Below are 18,603 nucleotides of genomic sequence, written 5' to 3'. Positions count from 1 at the left end.
AGGCAGCATGGTGGCCGGAGTTATTCTGAGCTATTTCTTTAAAATTTCTAATCTACATTATCTTCATTTACTTTGGAAGTTGCACATGCAAAATGTACATTTACTATCCTGTATATTCAATCCAGAGTATATGTTTCTCTTGGTTTTCATAAGATGTTTACCTTCTTTCTATATCTTCATTTTATACACACAAAACCTACCTAACAGATATTTGCATTTTCTCTTAATCCTACATGAGCACACAGCAGATCTTGAAAAGTTCATGAAAATTGGTAAAGAAAAAAATTAGTAGATCTTACTAGAAATACTTCATTTCCAATTTGAGCTTCTATTATATTTACTATAGACTCAAATATATCTATTTCTGGAAGGTGATACCTTATACTCCATCTGTACTTTATTTCCAGTTCTAATCTTGTTTTAGTAGTAATTAAAAAATAAGTGTTTGGGAGCAAAAGAAGTACAGATAGACCTCTGCACCAAGAAGGGCAAGTTCTGCGGATAACAGGATGACTAGCCTCAGTTCCACCACTAAATGATCATGCTTTTCTGGAAACGGAACTGTGAGTAAAATTAAACAGGAGAAAACTGAAGTGTTCATTTCACTTACGTACTTGTGTAACTTTGTAGGTAGTAATATTTTGGTGACCATAGAATTCAGTAAAAAAAGAATCTGAAGAGTATCATTTTCCTAATGCCTTCCATATTTTGTTGGTTCCAGAAAATACAATTGGACATTCCAAGTGCTGGTGATACTTTAAATTCTTGCAACTTGAGCTCAGCGAGAGGCAGAGTCTGGTTGGGAACGCAACTGTGGTAGCTGGGGGAACTCAGGTGAAGGTATCCTTAACAATTGTGCTATTTTCTTAGCACAGTCATAATACACTAGTCTTCTTAATACATTTGTCTACATAATACATTTGTCTTCTTAAAATTACAGGATTTATTCTCTCAGAGTTCTTGAGAACAAAATCTCACAAGTTTTTTCAGGAATGGTCCTTTTTTGGAAGAGAGTGGTGCTCAGAGAATCTCTTTCAACCTTTTTCCCCACCTTCTACCATTTGCTAGCAATTCTTGGCTGTTCCTTAGCTTGTACATGAAGCACTGCAGTCTCTGCCTCCATTTTCACATGCCTTTTTCTTATCTGCCTCTGGGAGTCTTTGCTTTCTCTGTTAAAAGCATCAGCCACTGGTTTAGGGACCATGGGAACATAGTACCAACTCAATTTGATTACATCTAGAAAAACATTAATTATATATAAAGTCATGATCATTGGTAGGGTTAGAATCTTCAGTTTATTTTTATGAAAGGGTAGGGGGACTTCACCTCACCACTGCAACACTGAAGAGATCTTCCAGTATTTGAAAATCAATGGAGTATCTGTGTTTAACAATCCTATGGGTAAATGGGACACATAGTAGCTATAAAAATTAAGCTTTATTTCTCTTTTACTATTTTCAAACTTGAGTATTTAGAGAAAATTCTGATGAAGATTTAAGGGAAATGATATATTATGCATAACCATATGATTTTTTTTTGTGAGGAAACAAAAACTTGATATTTGAAATTTCTGATGATATAACATGATAAGAAGTGAATTAAGAACCATAAAAGTGTTACAGTTTAAGAACATGGTCATTTTTATGGCTCCTGGCTAACATATTTATATTGCAAAACATATAGTATTAAGTTTTAATGAAGTAATTGATTGCTTTTTAACCTGAAAAAGGAGAGTTTAATTTCTAGCTCATGATAAAATTTGCTTTTATTGGATGTTTTTATTTCTCAGATTTGTAAGAAAACAATCATATATATTCAATAACTTTTAGATGACATACTTTTAGATACTTAGATATTTACATAATATGCTTATACATAATTTATTTTGCCTTATTTGTGAATAGGTTTATCTTATAACATACTCTTACTTCATAGTAACCATATGTACAAGAAAGGTAAATCGAAAGAACTTGAAATACTGAATAATCCCATGAATTAACTCCAAAACTTTTTAGAGATAAGCTAGATATCATTTAATTTACTTTTACTTAAAATTTGCATAGTGATATTTTCCCTATTCCACATTTATCTAAATTGAATGGTAACAAATTTAGTTCTGATTGCTTTTCCAATTTTTCAAAGAAATTTATATTCTAATACTGTTTTCCTGGGAACTGGGTGGTCCAATTGCTATCCCTGTAGACTTGGAATTGTTTTGGAATTTGTAATGTCTTCTCATAAATATGATTTTGTTGAATTAATTTAATTTTAGTTCACAGCACACTGCTGTTTGTAGCAGATTAAAATGAAGTGCCAAAAATATTTTCACATTCTAACTTAGATTTGTTTGGGAGAATTCATTCATGAAAGAGTCAGTGTCACTAAACCTGTTTTTGAAAAATATTCATTAAAGTCACTACACATTTTATCTCTTTAGTGAACAAGTCCTTGTGTAAAATTCATTGAGAAACAATAAACAAGATGCTAAATAAACTGTCACTCTAATGTCCAAATTTGACTCTTGCTTTTGATTATCCATGCCTTTGCAACTTATTTAACACCTGCAAATGTGACATAGAAAAATAAAAACAATAGAAATTTAGTTGAAAGTCATGAATAAATTTCTGCAACTAGTTGAACCAGCCATTTGACATGTTAAACAAGTATAGAACTCAAAGATATTTTAGCAAAAAAAATTTTTTTTCTAATGAAACCAATTATCTTTTATCATTTAGACATTTTTTTCTGGAGAAAAATTCAGAAACAAGATAAGACATGTTTTGTTGATAACCTACTGCTTACTCTGGGCATTAAGTAAATTTATATCTTATTTCTCCTACAATTGCACATTCTGCCAGCTTGAAATGTGTTACTAAGAGCAAGAAGTTTCATCAGAAAGTGCCTGGAGGTGACACAGACTGAGAATCATAAATAAGAGCAGCTCTGTGATTCTGACCTCATCAGACTGCTGTGCACAAATATACCTTTCACCACTGCTCTTGTTTCTTTTTTATCTGATGCTTTATACATACTGAAAAACTTGTATTTTGTCTTGCTTTTGATTCCTTATTTATTGTTTTCTTATACACATTTCTAGGAAATAGGTGGAGCAGAAGCAAAAATTTCTCTGATGAAAAATTTAGCTAATATCAATAGTTGAATCTCATTTGGTTTAAAGGACCTGTTTATGCATCTCTTCTTAAAAAGTAGACAAGTTGTACACTTGTGACTTTTTTTCTTAGTTTATCCTTAGGTTAAAGTGAAGCATACATGACAATAACCATTGCTTCTCAGCTATGTATTTATGGATGTGTCTATGAAATCTCTTAAATGTGCCTATAATGTGGGCCATTAATTTTCTCAGTGAGAAATCTCTAATTACTGAGAATATTTTACTAGCTTTAGTTTTGGAATAGTTTCAGTTGCTATACTGAGAAGATTTTCATGAAAAAAAAAAACAATATTCAAAGTACAACATGCAAAATAAACATGGGGGGCGGGGATTGAGACTAAATAATGTATCTTATCCTCTCCAGGAAAAAAATAACAATCAAACTTATAAATTTGATACCAGTAAGAGATATTATCTTTGTAATATAGAAATGCCAATATTTAATAATATTCAAAACCAAATGAACTATGTAATTACAAGCATGAGGAAATACTTTATTGGCATGGCTATTTAGTACTTAGGAGTATTGTCTGATGTTTGAGACTTTAGATCAAATTGACAAAAACCTATGGGAAAAACTTATGCAAAATTGACATACTATGAGCAGTGGAGTTTCCTGAAGATCTTTCACTCTGATCATGTGAAGATGTAATCTATAGCTTTTTAAAATAAAAATGCAAATATTATAAACATTCTAAGTATGAAAACTAACTTTTTAATAAATAGCATTACTTTGATAGTTTCCTTCGATATATGCTTGTATTTATTATAAACATTAAGTATTTTACATGTTATTTAATAATCATTATATAAAGTATAACATTAAATTATGTTTTATAATCTAACTTATCAAATAGATACTTGGAGAGAATTATTTTAATTCAGAAAAACATTCATCTCTTTAGTTTTCTAAAATGTTCTATAATTTCCAGAATGCTATTTGAGCAAAATAAATTTGTAGTAGAACCCTGTTGAGTTTTACTTTGAACTCTGTATCTGCTCTTTCTTTGTTGAGTGTTCTTAAGCAATCCACTTAACTTCTGTTGGGTTTAGCTTTTACATATCTGTAAAGCAGAGTATCAATTGTAATAAGGTACTTGAAAATACATTGTGAGATTTGAATGAGATATGTAAGTTATGCATTTAGCCTAGCATAAAGGAGGTAGATTAAGAAGGGCAGTATATAAAACAATTTGCTTCTTGTTAGATATACTTTGAATAACCCATTACTTTGCTTTTTGCCGCGAAGATGTTTGAGGTAATAGAGTTGAAGGTGAAAACCAGATAACTTACAGCATTCTTGTTTCAGTGGTAATCTTTTAGTCAATGTTTTCAAAAGAAAATAGTAGAAAAACCTGCATTTCATTTGTTTGTTCAGAAACAGCATGGTCATCTTTGACTTTAAGCTATCGGAAAATATATTTCTTACTGACAGATATACAATGAAAAAATATAAAAAGATAAATTTTCCTCCCTCTTTGCTTTTACCCCTTCCTGTTTAAAAACAGATTTCTTGATGAGCTTCATTATACTTTCTTTGAAAAATACAGTTGCAGATCTGATTGGAAGAAAATATAATTTCTTAAGGTAGTTGACTGTAGAGGTGAAAAATATATATATGGCAACTCTTCAAAATAAAGGCTGGAAATATACATATCATTAAAATGTGATAAAAAAGTAAAAGTCAGGACATTTAAGGTTGTGAAAAACATTTAGTATTTTACATCAGAATTACACATTTCCAAAGGGGAAAACTTTAGTTTCTTAATATTATTATTGGATTAGAAGCCTTTGGTCATAGATGTGCTAGGTCATCAGTGCTGACAGCATAGTTTACTGTGGCTATTACAAACAAACAACAACAATAACAAACAAACAAACAAAAAAAAAACACTTCTCCTTGTGGATTTTCTTCTATTATTTCTATGTGGTCCTGTTGGATCCAATGTATCCCTATAAAGCTTATCACTCTTTTTTTGGCAATCATAAAGCACAAATATGAGATGGGCATCGAGAAGTGAACAACAGAAAAACAAAAGGAAAACAGATCCAGAAATGCAAATGCTTGCCACAATTCCTAAGATACATAAACTTGTTCAGGAGTAGGTGTTTACTTTTGTAACTCATCATATCTTTATGACACTTGAAGCTGTTGATGCATCTTCTGTTTGTATGTATTTAAGATCTTATACCAGTGTTCAAAAATCTTTAAAAATATTAATGGCACCAACAAACTAGTAATAAACTTGAGTATATATATATATATATATATATATATATATATATATTCCTATATATATTCCTTTGAGATACCCTAAAGAAGCCTAGGATATTTTTCAAATGAAGAGAATCTTAGCCCTAAAATTGTTAGGAACAACTTCTGTCAGTTTTCCTGAAGTTAAAATAAATGAAAAAGAAAGTATATAACATTACTTAAAATCAATAATATATTAGAAATCACTATTCATAATATCTATAAAAGTCCTTATACATTTTAAATTGTTGGATATATATATATATATATATATATATATATATATATATTATTCATGGCCTAGTAATCTATATAGAAAGATAGAATACATATGTAGATGAATACACAGAATAACACATAGACACACAAAGAACACAACATGTCTTCTAAATCTTAAATAGATTTAATTTTGTCATATCTTGCCACTTATATTTTATTTTTCCATTATTAAAATATATATTAAATTTTTGCTAACCTCTGAATATGAGATTTTAATAAAATAATCAAACTATTTTAATGAGCAAAGATTATGAAAAGATCATAAATCATCTCCATGAAAAGTTGAAGAGTAGGGGCTGGGGATTTAGCTCAGCGGCATAAGCACCTGCCTTCAAGCAGGCAGTCATGAGTTCAATCCCTGGTACCGATAAAAATGAAAAAGACAAAAAAAAAAATAAATAAAAATTAAAAAAAAAAAAAAGAAAAGTTGAAGAGTAAAGTTAAAAAATAAAAGTGTCTTACAGGTTTTATGTACCTATTTTTGCTTTATTTTTGTGAGAATTAACAATGACAGGAAAACTGTAAGTTCTTAATAGCTATTACACTGCTTTATTTTAGAGACCTGTCAGTCATGTAACTGGATGATGATCCATCAGACAGAACAACAGTTTAGCATAAGTTTCAGTACTTTCTAGACTAGAATGATTTCTGTTCCCTTTGACACACTGGTAGGCTGCAAATTTAATTGCTCTAAATCACCCTCTAATGAAAGATGCTTAATTGGTCTCCATTGCCAATAGGAAAAAGTGCTGAAGTTATTGTTTCATATCCCTTTGAAGATCAACTTCTTGCTGATGTCTGAGTTACACTCCTTGACAATTTCCTGCAAACTATATTCCATCCAAACTGATTTACATATGCTTTCATGCAACAAATGCGTACCATTTCTTCCCTCCAGATATCTGATTATCTTTTTCCTCCCTAAAAGTGATTTTCAATTCCAAAACATGTTTTCATAGCTTGGCTTTTACTTTCCTATCATCCAGGTCAATGTAGTCTTCTTATAGAAAGTTTCATTTAACTTAGTACTCTAGTATTCACAGCCTGGATTCTGTAAATGATGGGTTTGTGAAAGAACTGGTCTAAATTTCCTGTAAACCTCTAAAACATTTGTTTAATCCTTTAATTTCTAGATCCTATCATATTGCTGTGATCATACTGCACATTTAACATATGCTTATTGACTGAATGAAACCACTGTGTTCTCTGGAATAAGGAAAATTTGTGTACGTTAATATAGAGACAAATTTATATATTATTTATTTAATCAACCCACTGATTAACTGAATACTTTTTTTCTGGATAAATTGCACTTTTCAATCACTGGATAGCTCCAAAGGAGGATAGCAGCCCCTTATCCATACATATATCTAAGAAATTTTAGATTGCTTCAGACGTACTAGAGAAGTTATATGAATCAATTAATGTGATATATGTTTAGGTTTTTGTTATGAACTCTTTGTAAAATCTTGTTAGTATTATATTTCATATATAAATAAATTTTAAAATACTAATTTATGCTATTTTCACAATGCAAATGCAATACCTTACATCTACCTCTCTGCAATTCTTAATGTATTTGTATTAATGATGAAAAAAAGAATTATGTGGTTCAGAGTGAATCTTGATCTTAATGTTCAATGTCCTCAGATACAGAATGAAGTATTTGTGTGCATTTTACAGAATTTGATATTTCAAGGAATTATGTATGCTGAAGAACATCCATTTGCTTTAATTGCTGTAAGAGATCTTCATCTTAATTTAATAGTCCAGTTTTAGAAATTCATGGAAATGCTCTATAAAAAGCCAAAGAGAAACAGGAAAAAATAGTTTAACAGGAGTGGAGTATGACTAGAATTGTTGCTTTTGGAATAATGCATTAGGTTTGTAATCAATTATGAATGAAGTGTCTGGTCCATATTCTTCCACATCATCTACCAGCACAGCATACCCTCATGCCACAGTTGATTAAGGAAGTAGCACCTCTTCTGTCACAACTGTCTGGACCAAGGAGAATGTGATACCTGTAGAAGGGCAATTAGCATCAGAAATCAATCATTCTGAAATGTGTTTTCTAGAGTTCATCTGAAAAAAATAAACCTCCAGTGGACATAGAGTGTATGTGTCTGTGTGTGTGTACCTGTGAACACTCAAGTAGATATATATTTGAGGTCACCTGAATTAAAAACGTATTTTCTGCTTTGTCCAAGAGCAGAACAAATCAGTCCAGCTAAACCTCTGTAAATTGCTGTGTGCTATTATAATGACACAGAAGAAAGCATGTAAGTTTGGAGTATATTTTAATGTTAATATCTATATTAGCCTATATGGACTTACTTGCTGATTGGTTAGTTAATGAAAGTGTAATGTGGGTGTTTTTGATGCTGTTTTTTAAATATCAGATAGGTGCATTTTCAAGGTATTTTTCAAGTGTTGTTTTATTTGAAAATAATAGATATTTGATTAAATATATCATCAAAAAGACTGAATTAGTAATTAAATTTCAGTATTTTGATAATACTACTAGAGTTAATATTTTCATTAAACAGATAAAAATTTGATTTCCTAAATGTAATAATAAACTATAAAATAATACTGCTAACATACTTTCATTTGAGTTTATAAATAAGTTGAAGAGAAAAAGTTACGATTTGTACAACTGAGACAGGCACTTATGAATCATGGATTTCTATAATCATGTAAAATTTATTTATGCCTAATTTTTGTAAAAATTAAGAATATTCTTCATTGATTCTAAGATTTACACAGAATTGTACCTAGTTTCAAAAAATTTTACTTTGTCATAGCTTGAATGTTTAATATTAAATGTTTCACAATCATTCCTTCTGACAAAACTAGCTGTATTTACAGTTTATAATAATAAATACAAATGGTGAAACTAGACACTGAAGAAACTTACACAGGCTAAATATACCCATAAATGCGTATAACCTAGTTTCCTGAATTACAGAATTTTTAACACCTGTTAAACAAAAGTCCTGTTCTCTAACAAACCATGAACTGGAGAAGGGCAAATAAGAGATTGCGCAATTTAAACAATTAGTGAGTTCGAAGAGTCATATCTGAGAATAGTAACAGAATTGTAGAAGCAGCAGAGGTCCCTTCTGTTTAGGGAACAAAAACTCAAAAGTTCACGAGGTAGAAGAGTTCAATGCCTTGATTTTTAGTAATAATGGATCCTACAATGCCTGCATTCGATGTGCTTTTCATAAGCATTCTTTGGAGTAATCTACATGGTAAGTAACTACAAGAGATAATTAAATTTCATTCTTCAGAAGCTACTTTTACTATCAAGTAAGCTTCAAAATAAAAGGAAAGACATTGTGTTTGTAGTCCGTACAGGAATATCTTTTTGTTTGTATGTTTAACAATACAGCACTTATCAGTACTACCTGTTCTTTAACATAAAGGCACAAGTTGAATTTACTGTCTTAACAATTGCTTAATACCTGTAAATGTTGTTCTTGCATTTAAAACTACAACTTTTCACTAAGAATTTATTCATAAAAATTATATTTAGATGAATATCACTTAAATTCAACATAGACAATAGCCTAAACGGCATTCTTACTGGATTTTCTTAAATTCAATGGAGGCATAACCACACTGTTTCCCAGTGGTTTGAGTAATGCGCAAACAGAGGAGAAAGAAAAGAGGGGAAAAGGGAAAAAAAATAGATAAATGCTAGACAGTAAGATAGGTTTACCACTGATTTCTATTGGTTCATTGAGGGGGAAAATTTTGTGCTCGTAATTTTCTGGACAATATTTCATGCCTATATCTTGTACTCAGAACAACTACTGTTTATATAACAATAAACAATGTGTTGATTATTGTTACTGCCCTCAACAGAGGGCATTGTTGTGAAACTCAACAATTATTTCTTAATTTTTCTGCTTAAAATTATTTAAAAGCATATATATAGTTAATGAGCACCTGTTATTTTAATTATGAACCTAAAATAACTTTTATTTGCAGTTTACCCATTATCTTTCAGTTTTAATGATATAAAACGTCATAAACAAGATTGTCTTAATCATGGACTCAGTGTGAACTTCAGTCTCAAATGCCACGATGCGAAGTATCTACTTTTGGTTTTGTAAACCACATAATCATTTGTACTTGTTTCTGATTACTGCTGTAACAAACTGCACTAAACCTAATGACTTAATACAACACAAATTGATTATAATTCTGAGCTCAGGAGTCTAAAATAAGTCAGTGGGTTTAGTGGCCTTACATTCTTTTGGAGGTACTAGCAGAAAATTTATCTCTTCTTGTGTTTCCAAGTTTCTGGAATTTCCAGTGTTCCTGTGGTGGCCCTACATTGCTTCTACTTTGCTTTCCTCTTCATGTATTCTTCTCTGACACAAATTCCTGCCTTGATCTTATTAAAAAAAAATCCTTGTGATGACATTGGTCCACAGAAATTGACACAGACATTGACACAGAAATTTCATGATAACCTCAATATCTCTTGGTCCTTAATTTAATGACATATATGGTCTTTCTTAGTTTGGATAATATGTTGGTCCTTTTCAGAAAGCATTATTTAGCTTACTGTGGTAGATTGACTTTTAAATTTGAGTTTGTTTACAAAAGGAAATTCTCTTTGGTTACAGGAACCTTGTTTGCCTCTTCTGTTAACATTTGGCTTGTGTGATCTTCTTAAGGAAGGAAACATTAATAAAAGCGGGAAGAAAGGGACCATCATGTCCTTGTGTAAAACTCTTAGGCATCAAGTATTTATTTTTATTTGCAGAAGAAAGCTAAAATATATCCCAGGTAGATTTTTATTCAGTTATATTACTCTCACTTTGTAAACTGCTTTGCAAATTATAGTTTAATTAAATCAGAGATTTTTTTTGGTCCTTCCATCCCTCCATTCCTCCTTTTTCTTCTCCCTTCTTGCCTGCCTTATTTTCTTCTGACCTTCTTTCTAAGGTGAGGTTACATATGTTGTCAAGTTATATTTGCTACTTTCTTCTTGACTTTGAAGTAATGATGACCAGAATACATATTTCTTGTGATAAATTTAATTGGAAAGAGAATACACAGAATAAAATATTTTAGCAATAACTCAAATCAGTAGTAATTCTCATTATTTTTGACAGATGATATAAGAAACTGCATATATCTAAGTTTAAACTGTTTGTTGATGCTACAAATTGTATATAGATTTCCTCTCAAAGCCTCATTGCTCCAAGGTGAGACTTCTCAGAGATGTTTGGACCAGTGAATGACTGTGAATTAAGATGTGTTAATATGGACTAAGTATGGGATGATAGAATTATCACAGCATGATCTAGCATTGTTCTGGATGTGCAAAAAGAGAATCTCCACCCTGAATGTGAGTATCACCAATCAATAGGCACATAGTCTTAGCAGAATATAAGGGGAAAAGAAGGGAGGTAGGCTGATTGCTCATGGCATTTTGCCTGTCATATCATGGACTTTTTCTCCTTTGCCATGCCTCTCTTCCATACCACCCTCTCTTGAAGCTATTTGACTATAGGATGAAACCTCTGGAAACTGATTTGAAATAAACTTTTCTTCATTTAACTTGTGGGTGTCAGGTATTTTGTCTCAGCAACAAGAAAGAAGTAACTAAGACATTGTTGATATGACTTTCCATTTTCATTCAGTATAACCTTGATTGATTAAGTGATGACTTTCTTTTGATTAGAAATCATTAAGATTTTTAATATACTATAAGAAAAGAGCTTCCTGGTCTATGTTTTTTTTCTTCATATTCTCTGTGATTTATTACTGAAGGAAAGAATAGTTATTGAAACATTGTAATTATTTTTAACTTTAATAACACATATAAATGATTTTGTTATGTCTATCTTGAAAGATAACTAAGTAAATATTTCAATATTTCAAAATGATTTGACTTTTTATACTTTTTTGTTACTACAAATATTTGCTTGTCTTCATGCTCAAGATATTTCCTAAGCTAATTTATGGTACAATAAAGTCTTTTTCAGGGAAAGATCCATGCATTTTCTCCAACTAAGGTTAAATTAACAGTGCATACATTGAAAGTGCATGTTTCATTTAATGGCTGTTGTCCTTAAACATTCAACATTCCTCTCAAATCTTAAAATCCTTTTGGGAGAGCTCATATAATCATACTGTAGAAATATAAGAATAGTGCTTTCTAAGAAAAGAAATGTGTTGTTAAAATACCTTGTATTTGGCTTAATCAAGATGTGAATTGTGTGCAGATTGATCCTTTTAAATTGTTTCTATGACATTTGCCACAGTGGTCATTAAATTAGATAGTAATAGCCAAATGTGTATTTGAATCCTCTCCATTTTGTAGAAATAAAAAAAAAAAAAATATGTGTTGGCTACTTTTCTTCTTTATGAGCTTCTGCAGGAACAAATGTGCTCATAAAATGTACATTAAGAGTTTGCCGATTATATTCCTATTTCTTCTAGCACCCCAGCCTCTTAATAAGCTTTTTTAGGAGTTTTGGGCCTATATTCATTTAATGTCTTCAATATTCCTCATAAGTTTTCAGCATGATATAGATGAAATCCTATTACAAGGTGGAATAGAATTATATTCAGTGGGTTTAATTCCTGAGAGGAACTTATTTTTTCCACACTGAAAAAAAAAAAAAAAAAAAAAAAAAACGCTTTCATTTAATATATTAACTTTTTTTTTTCAAATTCTAAGAAGAGAATAAATGGAAGGCACATTCATATACAAACACATGTACAAATATGCACATGGACATACTGTAATTGCTCATACCTTCCAAGAGTATTTAATCCAAATCTCTTGTTTGATGTATTATCCAAGCCAGCTCTCATACACCTTTCATACACCTTTGCCTAGATGAGGGCAGGTCTAGCATTAAAATTCTGATCTCTTTACTCTTCACTAAGTGAATTTTCTGCTAAACAGTGCTGCCCTTTTGACAAAGCACACAATGAAAATAGATACTATAGCCTAAAAACCCATAATGTGTCTGGGCTGAAGGCCACATTAACTCTTTCTGGAAGCAGAAGTTGTCACTTCATCAAGCTCCTACTGGAACTGTCAGTGACTTGTCACTTGCCAGACACAGTGAAAACATATGCATCATACAGAGGAGGCCAGACAGAATGTGATTGCTAACTCTTTCTCTCAGATACTTACATATTTATACATTTATGCATTTATGTATTTACACATTTATATATAATAAAATTTTGCTACTGTTATATAAATGCAAGTTGGATGTATTAAGATATGTTTATTAAATTGATCATGAGTATGTTTGCATGACATGTCTTAATTGTTTATTTTTTTGATAATTAACTTGTTTCTATTTCGGAGGTATGATTTTTTGAAGATCTAAGTTTGACTCCTCCTATATGTTATTTTTCAACAATTATTTTTTACCTTTTGCTTTCCTAAATGATTTTTACTATTTAATTTTATTATGTTACATCAGTGTTAATTTTATTCCAATTATTTTAGTTGCTTGCTTTATTTTTGCATAAATTAACATTAAAATCTGAACAATATAGTTTTCTAGCACTGTCAAAAAATTGCATTTAAAAAGTTAACAAATATTTGCTAATACATTAGTTGAGTAATTGGGACTAACAAAAAGTAATGCAGGTTGATTGTATAAGTTAATATTTGAATCAGTGCAGTGGGGAAATTATTTATCATGTCTGCCACACGTAAACGGCTGTATGATGTTGAGAAAGTAGCTTAGCTGCTTGTAATTTTAATTTTGTTTTCAACAGAGACAATTCTAATTCTCTAACAAGAGCATTATAAGAATTCATGAGACGGTCTCCCTGTGGGATTTACAAAGACCCTTGGATGCGAAAATTTCATTTTACAATGGCTATTTTTTACCAATTCATTTTTATTGAAAAAAAATTAAGTGTAAGGAAGTATGAGAAATCAGACATTGGTCAATAGAGGCCCAAAGTGAGTGAAATCTGTAAATAAAAAATTTAGTCCATTCCCCTTACAAAATTTTTCATAAAACACTAAATTTTTTTTCAGAAGAAATAAGTAACTTCCTTTTCAACTTGTTTGTACCAAATTAACCTTCATGTGTTTTCCAAATTCACAAAAATTCTTCACAGATTATGAGAAGATAGTAAATTCGTGTTTGTGAGATTTATGAAATAGTTAAAAAAACACTAATAACAATTCTTTCAGAGTTTTTGATTTTTACCATAGTTTTAAATTATTCAAGCCTTATCATCTGTATATGTTATTTATTTCTTTGTGATTCTGTTTATTGTGTACATTTTCTTCATATGCACATCATACAAAGGCAGAGTGCTATGAGTTTTATGCTCCATTTTTTCTCTAGTGCCTAGATGTGACTAGCACATTGTACAAGTTCAATTAATACATGCTGAATGAATTAAAATTAGATAATATTCTACAGGCATTTTAAGGATTTCATTATAAGCATTCATCTTTCTGGAATAATTTAGATAAGATATGATTCCCTAAACCAAAACATTTCCTGAGGTTGAATTTCAAGATACTGTTAGCTATTTTATCACTTCCCAGAATAAAAAAATTACGACTTTTAGAAAACATAGTAAACAATTCAAATTAGTTAGCAGGTGCTCAATAAATGTTTACTGTTACTAATCATTGATTAATTTCATTTTGAATATGTTTCAGATAATTTCTCCAAGCTGCTAAATAAATTATAAAAATCATTGCTAGTTTACCAAGAAAAGATTGAAAAAGGAATAGTTTGGTTTTATATTGCAATTAAATAAGCAGCTAAGAATTGCCTCAATTTTGATAGATGTAACATACTATAATTCAGACATTAGTGATTTAATTTTGAAAGTACAGTAAAAGCTATTTCAGTTCTATGATTATTAATTAGTATGCTGTGTCACTTCCCATTTTTGAAAGGTATAGCATTATTAGAGAATTTATATGAAAACAGCCATCAATAGATGAATTTAGATGCATCCCTGATGAATTAAAGTGACAGCAGAACTTCATTTATAACATTGCTGTAGATAATTTACAAACACAGTGAGCTTATACACCTTAAAGTGCCCAGTGAACAATTGAAACAGAATTAAATTGTAAGAATTAATACTTTAAAAAATGTTAAAAGAGGTAAATCCCATCTGTTGTCCTTTTTTTTTAATTTAAGGGGAAAAAGGAAAAAAAAAACAAAAAGGGTACAAGTATTACAAAATTTAAAAAATAAACAGTAAGAAATCACTAATTAATAGATTACATAGTTTCATCTTAGAAAGTTGTTCAAGTTACAAAATTGAAGCATATAAAGTGGGCTTTCAAACAGTGAAAGTGCAGTTTTGTTCAATGATCCAAAAAACACTCAGTAATATTGTTATCTATCTTATACACTTAAACATATATGCAGTTATAACCTTTAGAACACTTTCTTTTGTACAATGACAATTACACATTTTGGGTTTTATCATTCCCACAGTTCTTATTACTTTTTTTGAAGAGAGTAAAATGAAATGTGACATATCAGAACAGAGTCAGTCAAATCGAAAGGATGGACACAATAGATAATGTAAAAACAAAATATAAGGTTATCAGCAGTGGTTACCATACTGCCTCTTACTATTTTAAGAAGAATTGGCAGTTATAATAAAATTGAACTAAAGAGTAAAGAATAAAACCAAAGCATTGGAGACATTACAGGATTTTAAAACAAAATAATAGTCAACCGGAATGGGCATCATAATGATTCTTATTGTCTTCACAGTTATGCCTATACTTTCGAACTTGGTACTATCAAGCAAAGTAGAATAGAGGAAAATCAGTCAAAAGATGGTGAGGGCAATACAGGATTTCAAATCAAGTTAATGGGAAATCAAAGTATGTTACTATAATGTATCCTGCTATTTTTATTTTTCCCTTAATTAAAAAAAAAAGAAAAAAGTAAATAATTAGAAAAAGGGGGATTGAGATAAAAGAGGGTATAGCAGAACAGCGCAGGTCAAATCATAACCATTAGAGCAAAATAGTGTTTCACCACAAAATATCTTGACATAAAAATAGTTAGCATAGTGTCTCTTTCCTTGAAATCTTTGAGTATAATTTTGTATACTGTAGCACCAAACATATCAAGACACTATAAAACCATTCAAGAGAATGACATTATTACAGGGTATTTAGAACCAATTAACAGAAAATGAACAATGGTTTCTATATAAACTCCTTGTCTATAAAAGTTTTTGCTTATATTATCATATATAATAAAATCCAGTAAGATACAACCTTTTAAGACTGATGGAGATAGAAGAATACAAGTTTGATGGGACTTCAAAACAAGATGATACTAAATCAGCACCAGCTATTATGATGTCTTGTTTTCTCCAAAATAGCTGTTCCTACCTTCCGATCTTCTCTGCCTCATTTCTGTTGAGCTCTTTTTCTGTCATTTGTTGTCAGTTTGTCTTCTTCTTTTCGTTTTCTGCTCCATTCTTTGTGTCCTCTCTGCCACTATTTCTGGAATCTTGGTATTTTCTTTTTTTAGACCATCCTGCAGTATTCTCTGTAGAGTTGAATTAGTGGTTGCAAATTCCCCTAGTTCCTCTTTATCCTGGAAGCACCTTGCTTTTCCATCAATTTCTAGGGACAGTTGTGCAGGATATATCATTCTTGGCTGGAGGTTATTATCTTTCAAGCTTGAATTATTTCCACCCATGTTCTTCATGATTTGATGGTTTGTTCTGAGAAGTCTGCTGTAATTCTGATGGGTGTTTCCTTGTAAGTGATCTGTTTCTTGTCTCTGATGGCTTTTAATATTCTGTTCTTATATTGGATTTCTGGAATTTTGATTATTATATGCCAGGGTATAGCTCTGTTTGGGTTGTAGGTGGCTGGAGTCCTGTATGCCTCATATATCTGAGTATCTTTACCATTTGCTAAATTAGGGAAATTCTCTTGGATTATTTCTGTGAATAGCTTTTGTAGTCCATTTGTGTCCCCACTTCTTCTCTTATGTTCTTAATTCTTAAGTTATAGATCCTCTTATCATCTTCTAGCTTTTGTATTGTTGCTGTTTTTTTGTTATGTTTAAGAAATTTTTCATTTCATGCTCCCATATTACAAATCTGCCCTCTAGTTCAGATAATCTATCCTTAGTTTCTTTCAAGCTGTTATGCCAGTTTTCGATAGAGTTTTTAGTTTCCTGGTAATCTCTTTGAACCTGCTTCATGTATTCTATGTTTTCTCTATTTTCTCCATCAAACAATTCTCGCCTTTTTTTCTGTTCTTCCATTCCACCATCTGTTTTTTCTTGGGCGGTGCTTAGCATTTCTCTAACTATTCTGTTTATGTCTTGCTTCAGGTCATTAATAACTTCATTCCTGAACTCGTCTATAAGGCTATTGTTGCCGTGTCTGCTATTGCATGTTTCTCAGGATTGGGGGCTGAGGACCCTTTCTTGTTTCTCCCTCTTCCCATATTCTTTGTTCCTTATATATAAGCATATATAGGAGGCCCAGCTTCTTTCCCTGTCCACCACAGTCTATTTGAATTGTGCCGGCTAGGTGTTCCCGCCCACTGCAGTGCACCAGGGAGACACAGACCTGGGCAGTCTATGCTGGGCCGCCCCTTCAGGTCAACCTACCAAAGGCTTCACTGCTAGGGTGCACCTCCAGGCGCTGGAACCTGGGTTGGGCTAGCCTACTGGGTCTCAGCCAGCAGCATCTCGCAGGCCAGGCACTCCACACCAATCCCACTTGAGAGGGGGATATGTGACTGAAGTCACTGCAGCATCTCGTTCCAGGAAGTCTGCCTGGTCCAAGTATGTCCTCCGCTGAAGCCTCCTCCTCTATGAAAGGGTCCCGATCCACTCACTCACTATAGGTCGATGCAGGGCACCTGGCCTGTCCTGCTCCCAACTTCAACGCTTCCCACTCTCCGAGCTTTTGCACCTCTCTCCCCTCTGTGCTGACTGTGATGCCACAGCAGCTGCAGGAAATTCAAATCGCAGTTTCCAGTGGCACAGGGTCCAGCTTGCGTGCTGAAACCTTCTCTGTTCCTGCTGTACCACCAGGATTGTGTTTCCAGTTGGTTTCTCTTAATTTAGTTCGTTCCTGGGTCAGCAAAGAATATCCCCCCTTGCCTAGGACTTCCTGCCCAGCATGATTCCTGGATTTAAAGTGCAGTTTCTCAGAGAGCCTCCAAGGCTGCTGTTATCTATCCACCATGTTCTTCCAGACCCCCCATCTGTTGTTCTTAGTGTTATGCCTAGTAAATACATCTTATTACAGAATATCCATAGATGGCAATATTCAGTAGTTGTTGCTTTGACTATACTTTTAAAATGCAGATTAACCAGACATGTTAGGTCAAATGAAATAGTAGCTGGATTAAAATTATACAGTTGGTAGTGGAAAATAATGAACTATGCATAGCTTTCCAACTTTGAGGGAGTTATTTTACAATTTTCATGTATAAAGTAATTTGCTTAATGATTTTGATTCACATTATAAATAAAATCAGATATTTTTTTTAAAAAACTAAAATTTTGGGGTTTTTTTGTTTGTTTGTTTTTGTTTTTTTTTATTTTAGTACTGGGAATTGAACTCACAACCACGCAGTTGCCAGGCAGGTGCTTGTGCTGCTGAACTAAATCCCCTGCCCAAAAACTAAAATTCTTAATTTTAAACTATTAGGTAAGTGATGCAAATGTGACTTACAAACTAACGCATCACATACTTGAAAGATTTCCAGTTTTATCTGATGATATTAACTATGAATTTTAACACTAGTTTTTTTTCTTCGAGTTTTGTCTATGTAATGTGTGATTATCAGGTCATATATAAAAATGTGAATGTGCTTGGAATGTGTCTCCTACATTAAGGTAAAATAAACTGTCATTCTGATGTG

At 31.7% G+C, this 18,603-nt stretch overlaps 1 protein-coding gene across 15 annotated transcripts in view; it reads left to right on the top strand.

Annotated features, from left to right (window-relative positions):
* Positions 1-18,603, top strand: part of Tenm3 (teneurin transmembrane protein 3) — a 2,467,413-nt gene that overhangs the window by 353,061 nt on the left and 2,095,749 nt on the right. The window lies entirely within an intron of this gene.

The sequence above is a fragment of the Cavia porcellus genome, unplaced genomic scaffold, assembly GCF_034190915.1.
Source record: "Cavia porcellus strain 051 isolate PalLab524CR breed Dunkin Hartley unplaced genomic scaffold, mCavPor4.1 scaffold_24, whole genome shotgun sequence".
NCBI classification, from domain to species: domain Eukaryota; kingdom Metazoa; phylum Chordata; class Mammalia; order Rodentia; family Caviidae; genus Cavia; species Cavia porcellus.
This window is presented reverse-complemented; position numbering and strand designations above follow the sequence as displayed.